Source organism: Anomaloglossus baeobatrachus, chromosome 2, assembly GCF_048569485.1.
Source record: "Anomaloglossus baeobatrachus isolate aAnoBae1 chromosome 2, aAnoBae1.hap1, whole genome shotgun sequence".
NCBI classification, from domain to species: Eukaryota; Metazoa; Chordata; class Amphibia; order Anura; family Aromobatidae; genus Anomaloglossus; species Anomaloglossus baeobatrachus.
In genome coordinates, this window is record NC_134354.1 from 654,194,467 (window position 1) to 654,210,657 (window position 16,191).

A 16,191-nucleotide genomic window follows, 5' to 3' on the forward strand; every position below is an offset into this window, starting at 1 on the left:
CTCTGCTACATACAGACAGACAAACACAGCTCTACTGCATACATACATACAGACACACACAACTCTGCTTCACATATAGACACACACGAGGCTTTTGGGGGCCCACACACGCGGCTCCTGGGGGCCCACACATGCGGCTCCTGGGGGCCACACACGCGGCTCCTGGGGGCCGACACACGCGGCTCCTGGGGGCCCACACATGCGGCTCTTGGGGGCCCGCACACGCGGCTCGGGGGGGGGAGCCCATGCATCTCACTGGGGCCCATAAACCAGGTGGCTGGGAGGGAGTATACAGGTCGAGGGGGGGAGGGGGGGAGCACTTATCGCTCAGTTACGGAGGAGAGGTGGCCCACACAGCGCCGGTGGTCGCTGGCTGGCACTGCGCCTCCTTCATCTGTGGGACTGAGCAGGCCAAGCGGTAGCTCCGCCCACAGATGAAGTGCAAACCAGGAGGACGCTGTGGTCTATGCGCCTTAAAGGGGCGGCAGCCAGTTTCCTGCCGAGGACTGCGGTCCCCGGAACCCGGACCGCGGTCCACAGAACTCGGACCGGGGGCAGCAGAACTGAAGGCGAGTGGCCAAAATGTCGCCCCCCTGACTCGTGCCACCCGGGGCGGACCGCCTCCTCCGACCCCCCTTTGCTACGCCACTGGCGTAGCAAAATGTGCATGAGGGTTGAATGCAGAGGTGCTGGGACTTGCTTGGCACCAGTGGGAGACAAAATTAGTATAGCAGAGACTTTGTGGATGCCACTTATTTTCAGCACTGTTTGGTATAAGAATAGCGTAGTAAAATGTGCATGAGGGTTGAATGCAGAGGTGCTGGAAATTGCTTGGCACCAGTGGGACAACAATGGATTATAGCAGCCACTTTTTGGATGCCACTAAGTTTCAGCACTGTTTGCTATAAAAATAGCGTAGCAAAATGTGCAGGAGGGTTGAATGCAGAGGTGCTGGGACTTGCTTGGCACAAGTGGGACACAAAATTAGTACAGCAGACACTTTGTGGATGCCACTAATTTTCAGCACTGCTTGCTATAAAAATAGCGTAGCAAAATGTGCATGAGGGTTGAATGCAGAGGTGCTGGAAATTGCTTGGCACCAGTGGGACAACAATGGAGTATAGCAGCCACTTTTTGGATGCCACTAAGTTTCAGCACTGTTTGCTATAAAAATAGCGTAGCAAAATGTGCAGGAGGGTTGAATGCAGAGGTGCTGGGACTTGCTTGGCACAAGTGGGACACAAAATTAGTATAGCAGACACTTTGTGGATGTCACTAATTTTCAGCACTGTTTACTATCAAAATAGCGTTGCAAAATGTGCATGAGGGTTGAATGCAGAGGTGCTGGAAAATACTTGGCACCAGTGGGACAACAATGGAGTATAGCAGCCACTTTTTGGATGCCACTAAGTTTCAGCACTGTTTGCTATACAAATAGCATAGCAAAATGTGCATGAGGGTTGAATGCAGAGGTGCTGTGACTTGCTTGGCACAAGTGGGACACAAAATTAGTATAGCAGACACTTTGTGGATGCCACTAATTTTCAGCACTGTTTGCTATAAGGATAGCGTAGCAAAATGTGCATGAGGGTTGAATGCAGAGGTGCTGGAAATTGCTTGGCACCAGTGGGACAATAATGGAGCATAGCAGCCACTTTTTGGATGCCACTAAGTTTCAGCACTGTTTGCTATTAAAATAGCGTAGCAAAATGTGCATGACGGTTGAATGCAGAGGTGCTGGAAAATGCTTGGCACCAGTGGGACAACAATGGAGTATAGCAGCCACTTTTTGGATGCCACTAAGTTTCAGCACTGTTTGCTATTAAAATAGCGTAGCAATATGTGCATGACGGTTGAATGCAGAGGTGCTGGAAAATGCTTGGCACCAGTGGGACAACAATGGAGTATAGCAGCCACTTTTTGGATGCCACTAAGTTTCAGATCTGTTTGCTATAAAAATAGCGTGGCAAAAGTGGGCAGGTGGGTACAGTGGCCGGGTTCTCTGGGTTAGTTGACATGAAAGGAAGCCTCACTTTCTATCCCTCCTAATGGTGAAATGCAGCAAGGAATTCCCTGAGCTTAGGTACACAGACGTTGTTATCTGAAGCTGTATACAGCGTTTCCAAGGACCTGACTGTCACCTATGGCTCTGAGCCTGAGGCAAAAAAGACCACTTAGGCTATGTGCGCACCGTGCGTTTTTCACGGTGTTTTTGCGCATTTTTCGGGTGCGTTTTTGGCCTCAAAACTGCAGGACTTTGCTTCCCCAGCAAAGTCTATGAGTTTTCATTTTTGCTGTCCGCACACATCTGTTTTTTTTCAGCTGCGTTTATGGCTAGGTTCGCACACTGCGTCTTTTTGATGCTGCGTTTTTGTGCGTTTTTGGCCACTAAAAACGCACAAAAACGCACCTGCATCGAAAAAACGCGGCAAAAAACGCACGCGTTTTGCCGCGATTTGGTGCATTTTTTTGATGCGTTTTGCTGCGTTTTTGCTCACTGCGTCCTTATGCGTTTTTTATCAGTGAACAAAAAAAAAAAGGTCTGATGTCATTTCCTTCTTCAATGTGTTCTTCATTCTCCACTAGTGTATGCAGAAGAGCAGACAGCTGCAAAACCACAAGGCTCAGCATACTCCATCCAATAGTGTATGCAGGAGAGCAGACAGCAGCTGCAGAACTACAAGGCTCAGCATGCTCCATCCAGGACTGTATGCTTGAGGGAGAGTCAGGGGGAGCAGACCTACAAGGCTCAGCATCCTCCATCCAATAGTGTATGCAGGAGAGCAGACAGCAGCTGTCGAACTACAAGGCTCAGCATCCTCCTTCCAGGACTGTATGCAGGATTTGCTTGCCCCCCCAAACAAAAAAAATGACGTGGGCTTCGCCATATTTTTGTATGCTAGCCGGGTACAGCAGGCAGGTACGGGCTGTCCCCAACCCCCAGCTGCCTATTTGTACCCGGCTGGGAACCAAAAATATAGGGAAGCCCTTTTTTTAAAATTATTTCATGAATTTCATGAAATAATTTAAAAAAAAAAATGACGTGAGCTTCGCCCAATTTTTGAGTCCAGCCGGGTACAACTAGGCAGCTGGGGATTGGAATCCACAGTGCAGGGTGCCCATGCTTTCTGGGCACCCTCGCTGTGAATTGCAGTCCCGCAGCCACCCCAGAAAATGGCGCTTTCATAGAAGCGCCATCTTCTGGCGCTGTATCCAACTCTTCCAGCTGCCCTGATGCCGGGTGGCTCGCCGGGTAATAATGGGGTTAGGGCTAGCTGTATAACTGGCCTTAAGCCCGAAATTCATGGTCACGCCAATATTAGACATGGCCACCATGAATTTCTAGTAAAGATAAAAAAAAAACACAACACACAGAAAAATATTTTTATTAGAAATAAAACACAACACAATTAGTGACTCCATCTTTATTGAAATAAAGAACCCCCCCTCCGCAGTAATCCTGGGTCAAGGGTCCCGCGCCGTCCAATCCGGATCCAATATCATCTGATCGGTTTGCTGGAAGGCAGAGCGATCAGATGATGTGTCAGGATCAAGTGCCTGAATCACATCACACATCAGCTTATTGTATAAAAGCTGATTATACAATCAGCTGATGCATCGGTGCAAAAAAATAAAAATAAATAAATAATACTCACTTATGTGCTGATTACCGGCAGCTCCTGCAGCGATGGGGCGGGAGTCTGATCCCGTCCGATCGCTGCAGCAGTTGCCGGTAATCAGGGATGAAGTCTCCTGACGCATCCGCTGATACCGGCCGGGCGCCCGCGTCACCGCGATACTTACGATCAGTATCAGTATATACATCAGGTGATCCATCGCCAGGTCCTGCATCCATCGGAGGTTTCCCGGCCGTCTGCACACAGCCGGAGCGGGGGTGGCGATACCGTGAGAGGAGATGGGAGCGGGCATGGCACCGGGAGTCTGCAGACAGGTGAGTATAACTTTTTTTTTTTTTCTACTGTTAACTTTTGTTTTCGCAGCCGCTTCCACCTCCCGCCCAGATATGGCGCCGCACGGCAGCATACATGCACAGGACGGGAGGTGGAAGCGGCGGTGACGGTACCGGGAGGATTCACGCTTCTGTATATACTGACAGAAGAATCCTCTTCCTGTACACGTCACTTTACTACCCACCTCCTGCGTTTATAGCTGCGTTTTTGGTCTTAGAAACGCACCAAAACGCACCAAAACGCAGCTATTTGCGTTTCTCATTGCACCACAAAAACGCAGCTGAAAAAAAACAGATGTGTGCGGACAGCAAAAATGAAAACTCATAGACTTTGCTGGGGAAGCAAAGTCCTGCAGTTTTGAGGCCAAAAACGCACCCGAAAAACGAGCGAAAAACGCACTATGCGCACATAGCCTTTGTGGTGCCACAAAAACGCAGCATGTCAATTATTCCCGCGTTTTTCACTGCGCTTTTCATCCATTGAGTTCAATGGGATGTTGAAAGACGCAATGAGAAACGCAAATAGCTGCGTTTTGGTGCGTTTCTAAGACCAAAAACGCAGCTATAAACGCAGGAGGTGGGTAGTAAAGTGACGTGTACAGGAAGAGGATTCCTTCTGTCAGTATATACAGAAGCGTGAATCCTCCCGGTACCGTCACCGCCGCTTCCACCTCCCGTCCTGTGCATGTATGCTGCCGTGCGGCGCCATGTACAGGCAGGAGGTGGAAGCAGCTGGGAAAACAAAAGTTAACAGTAGGAAAAAAAAAAAAAAGTTATACTCACCTGTCTGCAGCCTCCCGGTGCCATGCCCGCTCCCAGCTCCTCTCACGGTATCGCCACCCCCACTCCGGCTGTGTGCAGACGGCCGGGAAACCTCCGATGGATGCAGGACCTGGCGATGGATCACCTGATGCAGTCACCTGACGCATCAGCTGATCGTAAGTATCGCGGTGACGCGGGCGCCCGGCCGGTATCAGCGCATGCGTCAGGAGACTTCATCCCTGATTACCGGCAGCTGCTGCAGTGATCGGACGGGATCAGACTCCCGCCCCATCGCTGCAGGAGATGCCGGTAATCAGCACATAAGTGAGTATTTTTTTTTTTTTGCACCGATGCATCAGCTGATTGTATAATCGGCTTTTATACAATCAGCTGATGTGTGATGGGATTCAGGCACTTGATCCTGACACATCATCTGATCGCTTTACCTTCCAGCAAACCGATCAGATGATATTGGATCAGGATTGGACGGCGCGGGACCCTGACCCAGGATTACTGCGGAGGGGGGGTTCTTTATTTCAATAAAGATGGAGTCACTAATTGTGTTGTGTTTTATTTCTAATAAAAATATTTTTCTGTGTGTTGTGTTTTTTTTTTATCTTTACTAGAAATTCATGGTGGCCATGTCTAATATTGGCGTGACACCATGAATTTCGGGCTTAGGGCCAGCTATACAGCTAGCCCTAACCCCATTATTACCCAGCGAGCCACCCGGCATCAGGGCAGCTGGAAGAGTTGGATACAGCGCCAGAAGATGGCGCTTCTATGAAAGCGCCATTTTCTGGGGTGGCTGCGGGACTGCAATTCACAGCGAGGGTGCCCAGAAAGCATGGGCACCCTGCACTGTGGATTCCAATCCCCAGCTGCCTAGTTGTACCCGGCTGGACTCAAAAATTGGGCAAAGCTCATGTCATTTTTTTTTTTAAATTATTTCATGAAATTCATGAAATAATTTAAAAAAAAAGGGCTTCCCTATATTTTTGGTTCCCAGCCGGGTACAAATAGGCAGCTGGGGGTTGGGGGCAGCCCGTACCTGCCTGCTGTACCCGGCTAGCATACAAAAATATGGCGAAGCCCACGTCATTTTTTTTGTTTGGGGGGCAAAGAAATCCTGCATACAGTCCTGGAAGGAGGATGCTGAGCCTTGTAGTTCGACAGCTGCTGTCTGCTCTCCTGCATACACTATTGGATGGAGGATGCTGAGCCTTGTAGGTCTGCTCCCCCTGACTCTCCCTCAAGCATACAGTCCTGGATGGAGCATACTGACCCTTGTAGTTCTGCAGCTGCTGTCTGCTCTCCTGCATACACTATTGGATGGAGTATGCTGAGCCTTGTAGTTCTGCAGCTGTCTGCTCTTCTGCATACACTAGTGGAGAATGAAGAACACATTGAAGAAAGAAATGACATCAGACCTTTTTTTTTTTTGTTCACTGATAAAAAACGCATAAGGACTCAGTGAGCAAAACCGCAGCAAAAAAATGCACCAAATCGCGGCAAAACGCGTGCGTTTTTTGCCGCGTTTTTTCGACGCAGGTGCGTTTATGTGCGTTTTTAGCGGCCAAAAACGCACAAAAACGCAGCGTGAAAAAGACGCAGTGTGCGAACCTAGCCTTAGCTGTGTGTGTGTCTGTTATTGGCTGATATATATATATATATATATATATATATATATATATATATATATATATATATATATAAAAAAGAAACTGCCCAGGTACTGGGATTTTCTGAACGGAATTTGCTTAATTTGAATATTTTATATTTATGCAAGCAATTTGGAGATTGGTGTAAAAATAAATAAATAAATAATTAAAAAATTGTCATAGGGTCCCCCATATTATGATACCCAGCACTGATAGAGCATACGGCTACAAGCTGCAGCCCCATGGCTGTGCGCTTATCTTGGCTGTGTATCAAAATAAGGGGAACCGTAAAATGGTGTGCGGTCCCTCCCAATTTTGATACCCAGCCATGATAAAGCTAACAGCTGGGGACTGGTATTCTGAGGCTGGGGAGGCCCCTTGTTATTGGGCCCCAAGCTAAAAATAGCAGCCTGCAGCCGCCCAGGATTGTCATATCCATTACGTGCGAAAATCCCAGAAGTTTCTCCTGCTCATCTCGATTGCCCTTGTGTGGTAGCCACAGCTGCCACTAAGCCCTAGGTTAGTAATGGCATGCATCTATGAAACCCCCCATTAATAATCTGTAAATGAAAAAAAATAAACACAAATGCTGAAAAACTACTTTATTTGAAATAAAATACAAAAAAATCCCAACTTTTTCATCTTTTTTTTAACCCCAAACACACCTAGGTCAGACATAATCCACACAAGTTCCCACGATGATTCCAGCTCTGCTACATTTGAAGTGACAGTGGGCAGCCATAGAATATGCGCGCCCACTGTGGGCTTCAGGCAGAGAATGTCTGAGCCACGCAATGTGCGGTGAAGTCACTCAGGTTGTTTGCTTTCACAGATGGAGGTTCCCACGGCCCTCCACCTTTGATCACAGGTAACCTGACCTCAGGTGACCTCAGTAAACTACAGTTTACAGACCTGCATCTCCTGGCAGAAACCAGATTTGGTGCTGAAATTTTTACACCATATTTCTCCACCCAATCTACACTTCCTGGCAAAAACTTGCATCAGTACTGCATTATACTGCATGCTGTTTCCATGTGGTGTTTTGCTAGGAGGTGTAGATTGGGTGCATGACTATGCTGTAAAAATGTCACGACCAAATTTGCATCTCTAGTCTCACGAATGCAAAAAAAAATATTTTGACGGTGTAGTCTTCTGCCAGAAGGTGCAAATTTGGTGCTGAAATATCTACACCAGACTTCAGCCCCAAATTTACTCCTCCTGGCAGAAAACCACAACGAAACAGCATCAAACCGTTTTTTTTGGTATTTTTGGACCAAGAGATGCACGCTTGGTAATGACATTTTTACACCATATTCCTGCACCCAATCTACACCTGCTGGCAAAAAAATGGCATCATTATGCGGTAGTGATGCATTTTTTTGTGAACTTGAGGTGAAGTCACTGAGTTTACTGAGGTTACCTGAGGTCAGATTACCCGCAATCACAGGTGAAGGACCATGGGATCCTCCAGCTGTTACCGCAAATAACATGAGTGACGTCACCACTCATCGCCTGGATCAGTCTCAGCCTGAAGCCCACAGGGGGCGCTCATGTTCTATGGCCGCTCGCTGTCACTTCAAATGTAGAAAACCTGGAATCGTCACTGGACCTTGCGTGGATTATGTCAGACCTGGGTATATTGGGGGTTAATAAAGGGGTGAAAGAGGGTGTTTTTTTTGGTATTTTATTTCAAGTAAAGGATTTTTTATAGCGTTTGAGTTTATTTCTTTTTACTTAGAGATTTGTAATGGTGGTGTCTCATAGACTCCTCTCATTGCTAATCTAATTTTTAATGGCAGCTGTGGGCTGCAATTAACCCTTTATTATCCTGACTGCCACCACACTAGAGCAATTGGGAAGAGTCGGGTAATGTTCCTGGACTGTGGTATCTAACGGAAGCAACAATTCCGGGCCGCTGCAGGCTGTTTTTTGTAGGCTGGCGGGCCAAATATCCATGAGAATACCAGTCCTCAGCTGTCAGGCTTGATCATGGCTGGGTATCAAAATAGTGAGGGACTGCATGCCATTTTTTCAAATTATATACTTAAATAATTTTAAAAAAATAAATAAGTAATGCCACATGCAGTTACATAGCCAAGATGAGCGCACGACAGGGGGATACAGCCTGTAATCATATGCTTTATCTGTGCTGGGTATCATAATATGGGGGACCTTAAGCCAATTTTTTTTTTAAATTTATTTAGTTTGCCACCAATCTACAGTGACCCATAAACAGGGTCTGTGATTGAAAGCAGTCAGACATGCTGTCAAAAGGAGTGGGGGGAGTGTTTGACTGCACCAATCACAGGACTGCCGGTGGGCGGGGAAAGCAGTGCATATGTATGAGTGATAATGAGCGGCCCCGGAAGTAGAATGAACAGCCCAAGAACCAGTTACAGCTGCGCCGGAGACTCGTTAAGTATATCGTGCCTGCTTTATTCTTATATTCTTTATTTTTCATTGTTTTATTTCCTGAGTTGACAGGTCCGGATCATTCCCAGGGTACCCTGATGAAGGGAAGTATGAAGTAGAAGTAGAGAGCTTGGTAAGAGATGGGAAGAAGATGATCCAGCACAATGGAGTCTGCCAGTGAAGCAAAGTGTAAAGCTGGGATCACACATAGAGACGACAACGACGTCGCTGCTACGTCACCATTTTCTGTGACGTAGCAGCGACGTCCCGTCGCTGTCGCTGTGTGTGACATCCAGCCCCTGCTGTGAGGTCGCCGCTCGTTGCTGAATGTCCTGCTTCATTTTTTGCTCATTGCTCTCCCGCTGTGAAGCACACATCACTGTGTGTGACAGCGAGAGAGGGACGAACTGAACGTGCAGGATGCAGGGAGCCAGCTTCTGGCAGCCTGTGGTGAGCTGTAACCAAGGTAAACATCGGGTAACCAAGGGAAGCCCTTTCCTTGGTTACCCGATATTTACTTTAGTTACAGCGTCCTCTGCTCTCAGGCTGCTAGTGCTGGCTCCCTGCACGCAGCCAGACTACACATCGGAATAAGCAAAGGTTTGCTTATTAACCCGATGTGTACTGTGGCTATGAGTGCAGGGAGCCAGCGCTAAGCGGTGTGCGCTTGTAACCAAGGTAAATATCGGGTAACCAGAGAAGCACTTTGGTTGGTTACCCGATATTTACCTTAGTTACCAAGGGCAGCATTGCTTCCACAGCGACGCGTGTCGTTTTGATCGCTGCTGCTTCTGCTGTGTTTGACAGCTAAGCAGCGATCATAACAGCGACTTACAAGGTCGCTGTTACGTCACAGAAAATGGTGACGTAACAGTGACGTCGCTGTCGCTATGTGTGAACCCAGCTTAAGGCCATGTACACATGTTGAGTTTTTTATCTCATGATTTGTAAGCCAAAACCAGGAGTGGGTAAAATAGTCAATGTGTGAACATGGCCTAATAAACATCAATGTTTAGCGCTGCAGCCAAAGTCATTGTTGGGAGCTACGTTTAATTGATGCTATCATGAATTCACAGATGCTCTGACCCAATTAAGGCAGGAATATAACGCTGTCTACCTTACGAGATCAGGATAATCCAATAATACAGATATAGGCTGTGGGCTCATAGTGCATTTTTATCGTAGTTTTTGTTATGTGATTTTTAGTGCAGTTTTGTCACAAAACTGCATGCAAAACCTTATGCCAGCAAAGTCAATGAGAATCCTGATATTTTGTGCACATGTTGCTTTTTTTTCCCTTGCAGATTTAGTGCAGAAATAAATCTGCAGCGTGTCAATTCTTTCAGAGTTTTTGCATTGTTTTTCCACCCCAGAATGCATAGAAAACGTAAGCATAAACAACGCACTGAAAACTAGACAAAAATTGCTCTTTCTTATGCCAAGAGATGCAGATTTGGGGCAGAAATTTCTGCAACCAAATACCCAGCGTGTGCACATAGCCTAATAATACTCACTAAAGTTAATATATATATTATTACTTCAAATTAGCTGAATTATAAAATACCTACAAGCAGTATTAAAGCTAGCAGAACACTTGTTCTCAGAAATTGCAGCTTCTTACTTGTATCTTGCACCAGTCCAAGGAAGGAATTGATGTGAAGTTACACTGTGTGCAGAAATGCCATATGATAGGGGACAAATGTCACAGACTGTGGAGAGCCATGGACTTTATGACTGTTATCAGATCCCACTGCTTCTGTGTAAATGGAGAGATCCTGACCAACATCAACAATAACAATGCATTGCAAGAATGAGGCACTGAGGCTTTCAGTGTTATTGAGTAACCACCACCCATCTGCAGTGCAAAGGTTGGGAGGCGTACACGGCAAACCGGCAGGAAGCAATGACGTGAATGTGCTCGCAGAGGAGGCAGCAAAAACTTGGTGACAGATTCCTCTAAAGCTGCAATACAACAGCAGATTTACCTTTCTCGTAGTTTTTCAGTCCAGATGTGTGTGGATATGGATGTATTTCATGATTAGAATTAATATGTCACTGTCAACAAACAGAAATGGGAAGTGGACATGTTACAAATGAAGTTTACATAGTTACATAGTTACTTAGGTTGAAAAAAGGTCCATCTAGTTCAACCTTTCGCCACCAGTTCTACATTTGGTCACTAAGTTATTTAAAACCAACAATGTTGTGTGTAGTGAAGAAATCTGAGGATGTTTGGCAAACACGTATAATATATATGATATACACACTTATATACATCCCCGACTGTATGAGAAATAAAGAACCACAGACCACACCTGTGGACATTCATTCACCTGGGAGTGAATAGACTGTATATTACTGTATAAACACAGTGCTCAGAATAAGTAAAATAATAAAAATAATGATCTTTATTTATATTGTACCAACATATTCAGCAGCACTTTAATATTCAGAGGTTCATATACAAACATTCATAAGTAACAGTTATAGAAAATACAATAATTAAAGCAAAAATATTGATGACCCTGCTCATTACAGCTTACAATCTACATTAAGGTAGGGTGACAAAGTACAGGTGCTTATTTACAATGCTTTTCCAGCCGCCTCGAAGAAATGGGGAATAGGTAATAGGTAAAGGCTGCATGATCTTTGTAAAGCTTTTGGGTGAGGTGGAGTTTGATGGAGAATTATATTCTGAGCTATAGTGAATTGACTGTATATGAAAGGACTTTGATTAGGTAATGTGATAGGTTGCCCTAAAAAGATGTGTTTTTAGGGCGCATCTAAAACTGTGTAAATTGTGGTTAATCCTAATTTCTTAGGGTAGAGCATTCCAGAAAATTGGTGCAACTCGGGAGAAGTCTTGGAGTCAGGAATGGGAAGTTCGTATTAGTGTAGATGTTGGTTGAACGTCACTTGCGGAGCAAAGAGAACGGGTAAAGTGATAGACAGAGGTAAGGAAGCAGATGTAAGGGTGGGTGCCGCGCTTTGAAGAGCTTTGTGGGTGAGAAAAAGCAATTTAAATTGTATCCTATAATGTATAGACAGCCAGTGCAATGCCCGACACAGACCGGAAGCATCCAAATAACTATTAGCTAGTTAGGTGATCGTGGCTGCTGCATTAAGGATGATCAGGAGAGGAGAGAGTCTAGTTAGGGGGAGACCAATTAATAGAGAATTACAATAATCTAGGCAAGAATGGATCAGGGCCACAGTGAGGTTTTTTTTCCCCATAGTGAGAAAGGGAGGATTCTGGCAATCTTGTTCAGGTGCCGGTGACAAGAGTGGGCAAGAGATTGTATATAGGAGGTAAAAAATTGGTGTCAAGCATAAAACCCAGACAGTGAGCTTGCTGCATAGGCATTATCATGGTGCCTCACACTCAGAGGGAGATGTCAGAGTCAGATTTAGGAAGATTAGTGGACAGTGGAAGCAGAAGAAGTTTCATTTTGGAAAGGATTGGTTTCAGATTGAGAGTGAAAATGATGTAGGAGACTGTGGACAGACAGTCACTGGTGTTCTGTAGTGCAGGGGATGAGGTTTATAGCTGTGTGTCATCAGCCTAAAGATGGTACTGGAAGCCAAATTTGCTGATGGTCTGTCCAATTGGGGCTGTGTAGAGAGAGAAGTGAAGAGGGCCAAGGAATGAATCTTGAGGGACCCCAATATTGAGAGGAAGAGAAGTGAAGCCAGAGAATGATACACTGAAAGATCAGTCAGAAAGATAGGAAGAGAACTAGGAGAGAGCGGTGTCCTTCAGGCCGATTGAGTGGACATAGAGAGTAGGAGATGGTGGTCAACAGTGTCGAAGACTGCAGAGAGGTAAAGAAGAATAAGCAGCAAGTAGTCACCATTATGTTTTGCCGTCAAAGGTCATTGTAATCAATATTTCACTGAACACAAACAATTTCCAAAATCTTGAAATTCATGGAACTTTTTTTTAATCCAGAACATTAAAAAAGTCAATAATCTAACTTTCATTACAAAATCTTCAGTTTTACTCAAATTATTTTGAACAAAAATGAATATACTAAATAAATACTTTTAAACAACTCCTCAGAATTCTCCATAAGTGTTTGGTTGATCAGATCAGAAGACATACTCGGCCACTGAATTGCCTTCACCCTGTTCTTCAGTAGAGATAAGCGAACCTTTCAAGGTTTGGGTCGGCGAAACAGGTTTGAACACGGTCTTCCCTGGCTCCAGGTTTAGAAAAGAGAGCCATTGATCAAACTCGGCCTGGATAGCGGTCCACAACTCTGCAGCTGTGTGACTATATTCTCCAATGGATATTGATTTCAGCATTGCCTGATTGCATTGACTTATACACAGGATGTGACCTGGCATTTCAATTTAAAAAATTAAGAGGTGCATTAGTTTAAAAATTAAGAGGTGCATGGATTATGTCTCTTGCTCCCACACCCCTGCTAGTACAGATAAGATACAACTAGGAGATCCATCTTGGAGCCTTGAGATTTAAAAACCTTTCCAGTAGACAGCACGACAGTGACATAAATTGCTCCCCCCCATTTCCCCATAGTGTCTTTGCACAGCAGCGAGGTGTGGTCCGTGCAACACACAGGATGAGGCCTTTCATTTCAATGTTAAAAATCAAGAGGCGCTAAGTGACAGGTTTAGGCCTTTTGCTCCCACACCCCTGCCAGTACAGTCAAGGTACAACTTGGAGACCTGTTTTGGAGTCTTGAGATTTAAATACCTTTCAGGCAGACAGCAGGACAGTGACATCAATTCCCCCCTATTTCCCAGTGTATTTGCATAGCAGGGAGGTATGGTCCATGCAACACACAGTAGGTGGCCTGACATTTCAGTTTAATAAATAAAAAGGGAATGAGTGACAGGATAAGTGTGACAACATGGACTAGGGATGGTGCAGCATGAGCCAAAACATACACCAACAGGAGTTATACCACAACATACAAGGGGTACACTGGGGACACTAAAATATAATGGTTGGCCCTAGCACTAGTGAGAAGGAAGATGGACATCGCCTCCACTTACTTGCTGCTGTACCCTGCACTCCTAGCCAGTCCCTATACAGCTTCCTCACCTGTCACCGAGTAGGAACCTGAAGACCTGAAAAGACCCTACTATAGTACCTGGCTAGGGAGTGGGCAGGAGAAGGATGCTAGCCTCATCGCTGCACTGAAACAGCACACCAGGGAAGGAAAACATACAGGGGGCACACAACAACAAACTACTGCAGCCAACATCAAAACTGCAGCCACACCAGCAACTTCAGCATCCAAATGTCCAAATGGCAAAGAGAATAACTAGCACCCTCTGCTAGTAGCAGAGGGTATATAAAGGGTCTGGGAGTGGTCCCAAACTGGAAATTCCTGAGCTGGCAATTAGCCTGCTTGCTGGCAAGGAATACTGACATTATCCCTACGACTGCCAAAGGAAAGGAAAACACATTTAATATTGAGAGTCAAGTATGGGAATGACTCTCAAGTCCTGAATCTTTCACTGGTCTCATAATGCAGAGAGAAAGGCATGGGAATAAGGGCCTCTTGCTTTAACACCTCTGCCAGTACAGACAAGACACAGCTTGGAGTCTTAAGTTTTAAAAGCATTTCAAACAGACAGGAGGACAGTGGCATTAATTGCCCCTTCCCCTTTTCCCCATATTGTCTATGCAGAGCAGTGACAAAAGATTCATGCAACACACAGGATGTGGCCTGACATTTCAATTTTAAAAGTAAAAAGGGCGATGAGTGACAGAATTAGGCCTCTTGCTCCCCCATCTCTGCCAGTACAGACAAGACAGTTTGGAGTCTGGAGATTTAAAAACATTTCATGCAAACAGCAGAACAGTAGCATCAATTGCCCCCCCCCCATTTCCCCATAGTGTCTTTGCACAGCAGTGAAGTATGTCCATGCAACACACAGGATGTGGCCTTGGTGTCTCACATTGGTCAACAAAACCAGGCATAGTCACTTCCGTAACAGCTAACGCGCTCTCACACCCCCCAACTGTAGCGGGTAAACAAGTGGAGGTTCTGCAGTTAGAGACCTGTGTGAGAAAAGTTTCGACAGGGACACAGGAAAGGAAGAAGCAGCAGTCGCAGTCCACATTTTTGTGCAATAAGATTCCCATAGTAATGCATGTTGGTTGCGCATGTGTCAGTTCATGCATGTTGTAGTCAAATTATTTGAATTTTGCCTCTATTGAGTTGTTGTTCACAACGTTTGCAGATAGAAAAAGTTGGGTCAAACTTTGCGGTCTCAAAAAGGCCTAGGCTAGGCAACCCTTCCTACATACTGCAGACCTGCAACTGCTGCTGCCCAGAGCCAGAGTTGTGGCTGAGGATGCAATGCTTCTCATGGTTGCATCACTACATGTTTGTGCTTATTCCTCCTCATCTGCTGAGTTAAGGCCGCTTTACACGCTGCGATCTCGCTAGCGAGTGTACCTGCCCCCGTCGGTTGTGCGTCACGGGCAAATCACTGCCCATGGCGCACAACATCGCTCGGACCCGTCACACTACTTACCTGCCTAGTGACGTCACTGTGACCAGCGAACTGCCTCCTTTCTAAGGGGGCTGTTTGTTCGGCGTCACAGCGACGCCACTAAGCGGCTGCCCAATCAAAGTGGAGGGGCGGAGATGAGTGGGACTGTTAATGCCGGCCATAAATTTACTGTGATGCAATCTAATCATGCATCTACCTTAAACTGTCTGCAGTTCAAATTATGAGTCAATTGTGGTAGCATGCATACCACTCTCTTTCACACACACCAGAGACGTACTCGGATATGAATAGAAAGTAAGACTGATTTAATACGGAAGTGGAAGATACATTTAAAGGGAATTATTGGCTAGCAGCCAATAATACGTAACATGTCTCCTATTGGATAAAGTAGAACAGCTTATTCTGTGATATACAATATACTGTAATGTGCTTGCTTCCTCATTTATATTAAGCAATGTCAGCATGATTCACTCATCACATGAAAGTAGAGACTGTCTGAGTCTTATGTCAAAAATGCAGAACTAGATGTGGTACACAGTCTCAAATAGCATCTTAAATCCTGTTTTTTGGATATCTCCATATAACTCTTATATACTCATAATAGTTCATAATCTTGTCCATAGCAGTCCCCCCTTTGGAGATAGCCAAAAGTCTTTCCTTACTTTTCCCGAGTCTATTGATCTGCCCTAATGCAGATGGTTACCTCACTCACATACGAGATAACCAATCCCTTGTGGATGAATCTCCCCACCCAACAGACTATGCATAGGAAGCCAGATCCTGACCGTATTCTCTAGACTGTCCTCATGGCTATGTTCCGCTGGCACACGTTATTCAAGAAAGGGGGAACGTGACGGTAGTCCGATAATTAGCTCATATTTATCAGGGTTGGTT

At 45.5% G+C, this 16,191-nt stretch overlaps 1 protein-coding gene across 4 annotated transcripts in view; it reads right to left on the reverse strand.

Moving 5' to 3' along the window:
• The window catches only part of LOC142292008 (retinol dehydrogenase 7-like), a 75,997-nt gene extending 65,343 nt beyond the window's left edge, over positions 1 to 10,654 (reverse strand). For 2 of the 4 annotated variants that reach the window (XM_075337047.1, XM_075337044.1), the window contains exon 1: positions 10,427 to 10,654. The gene's annotated coding sequence lies outside the window, so the exon portion shown is untranslated. Of the gene's footprint in view, positions 1 to 10,373 lie in introns of all 4 variants that reach the window. The other 2 variants (XM_075337046.1, XM_075337045.1) reach the window with 1 other exon arrangement.
• Positions 10,655 to 16,191: the final 5,537 nt, after the last annotated feature.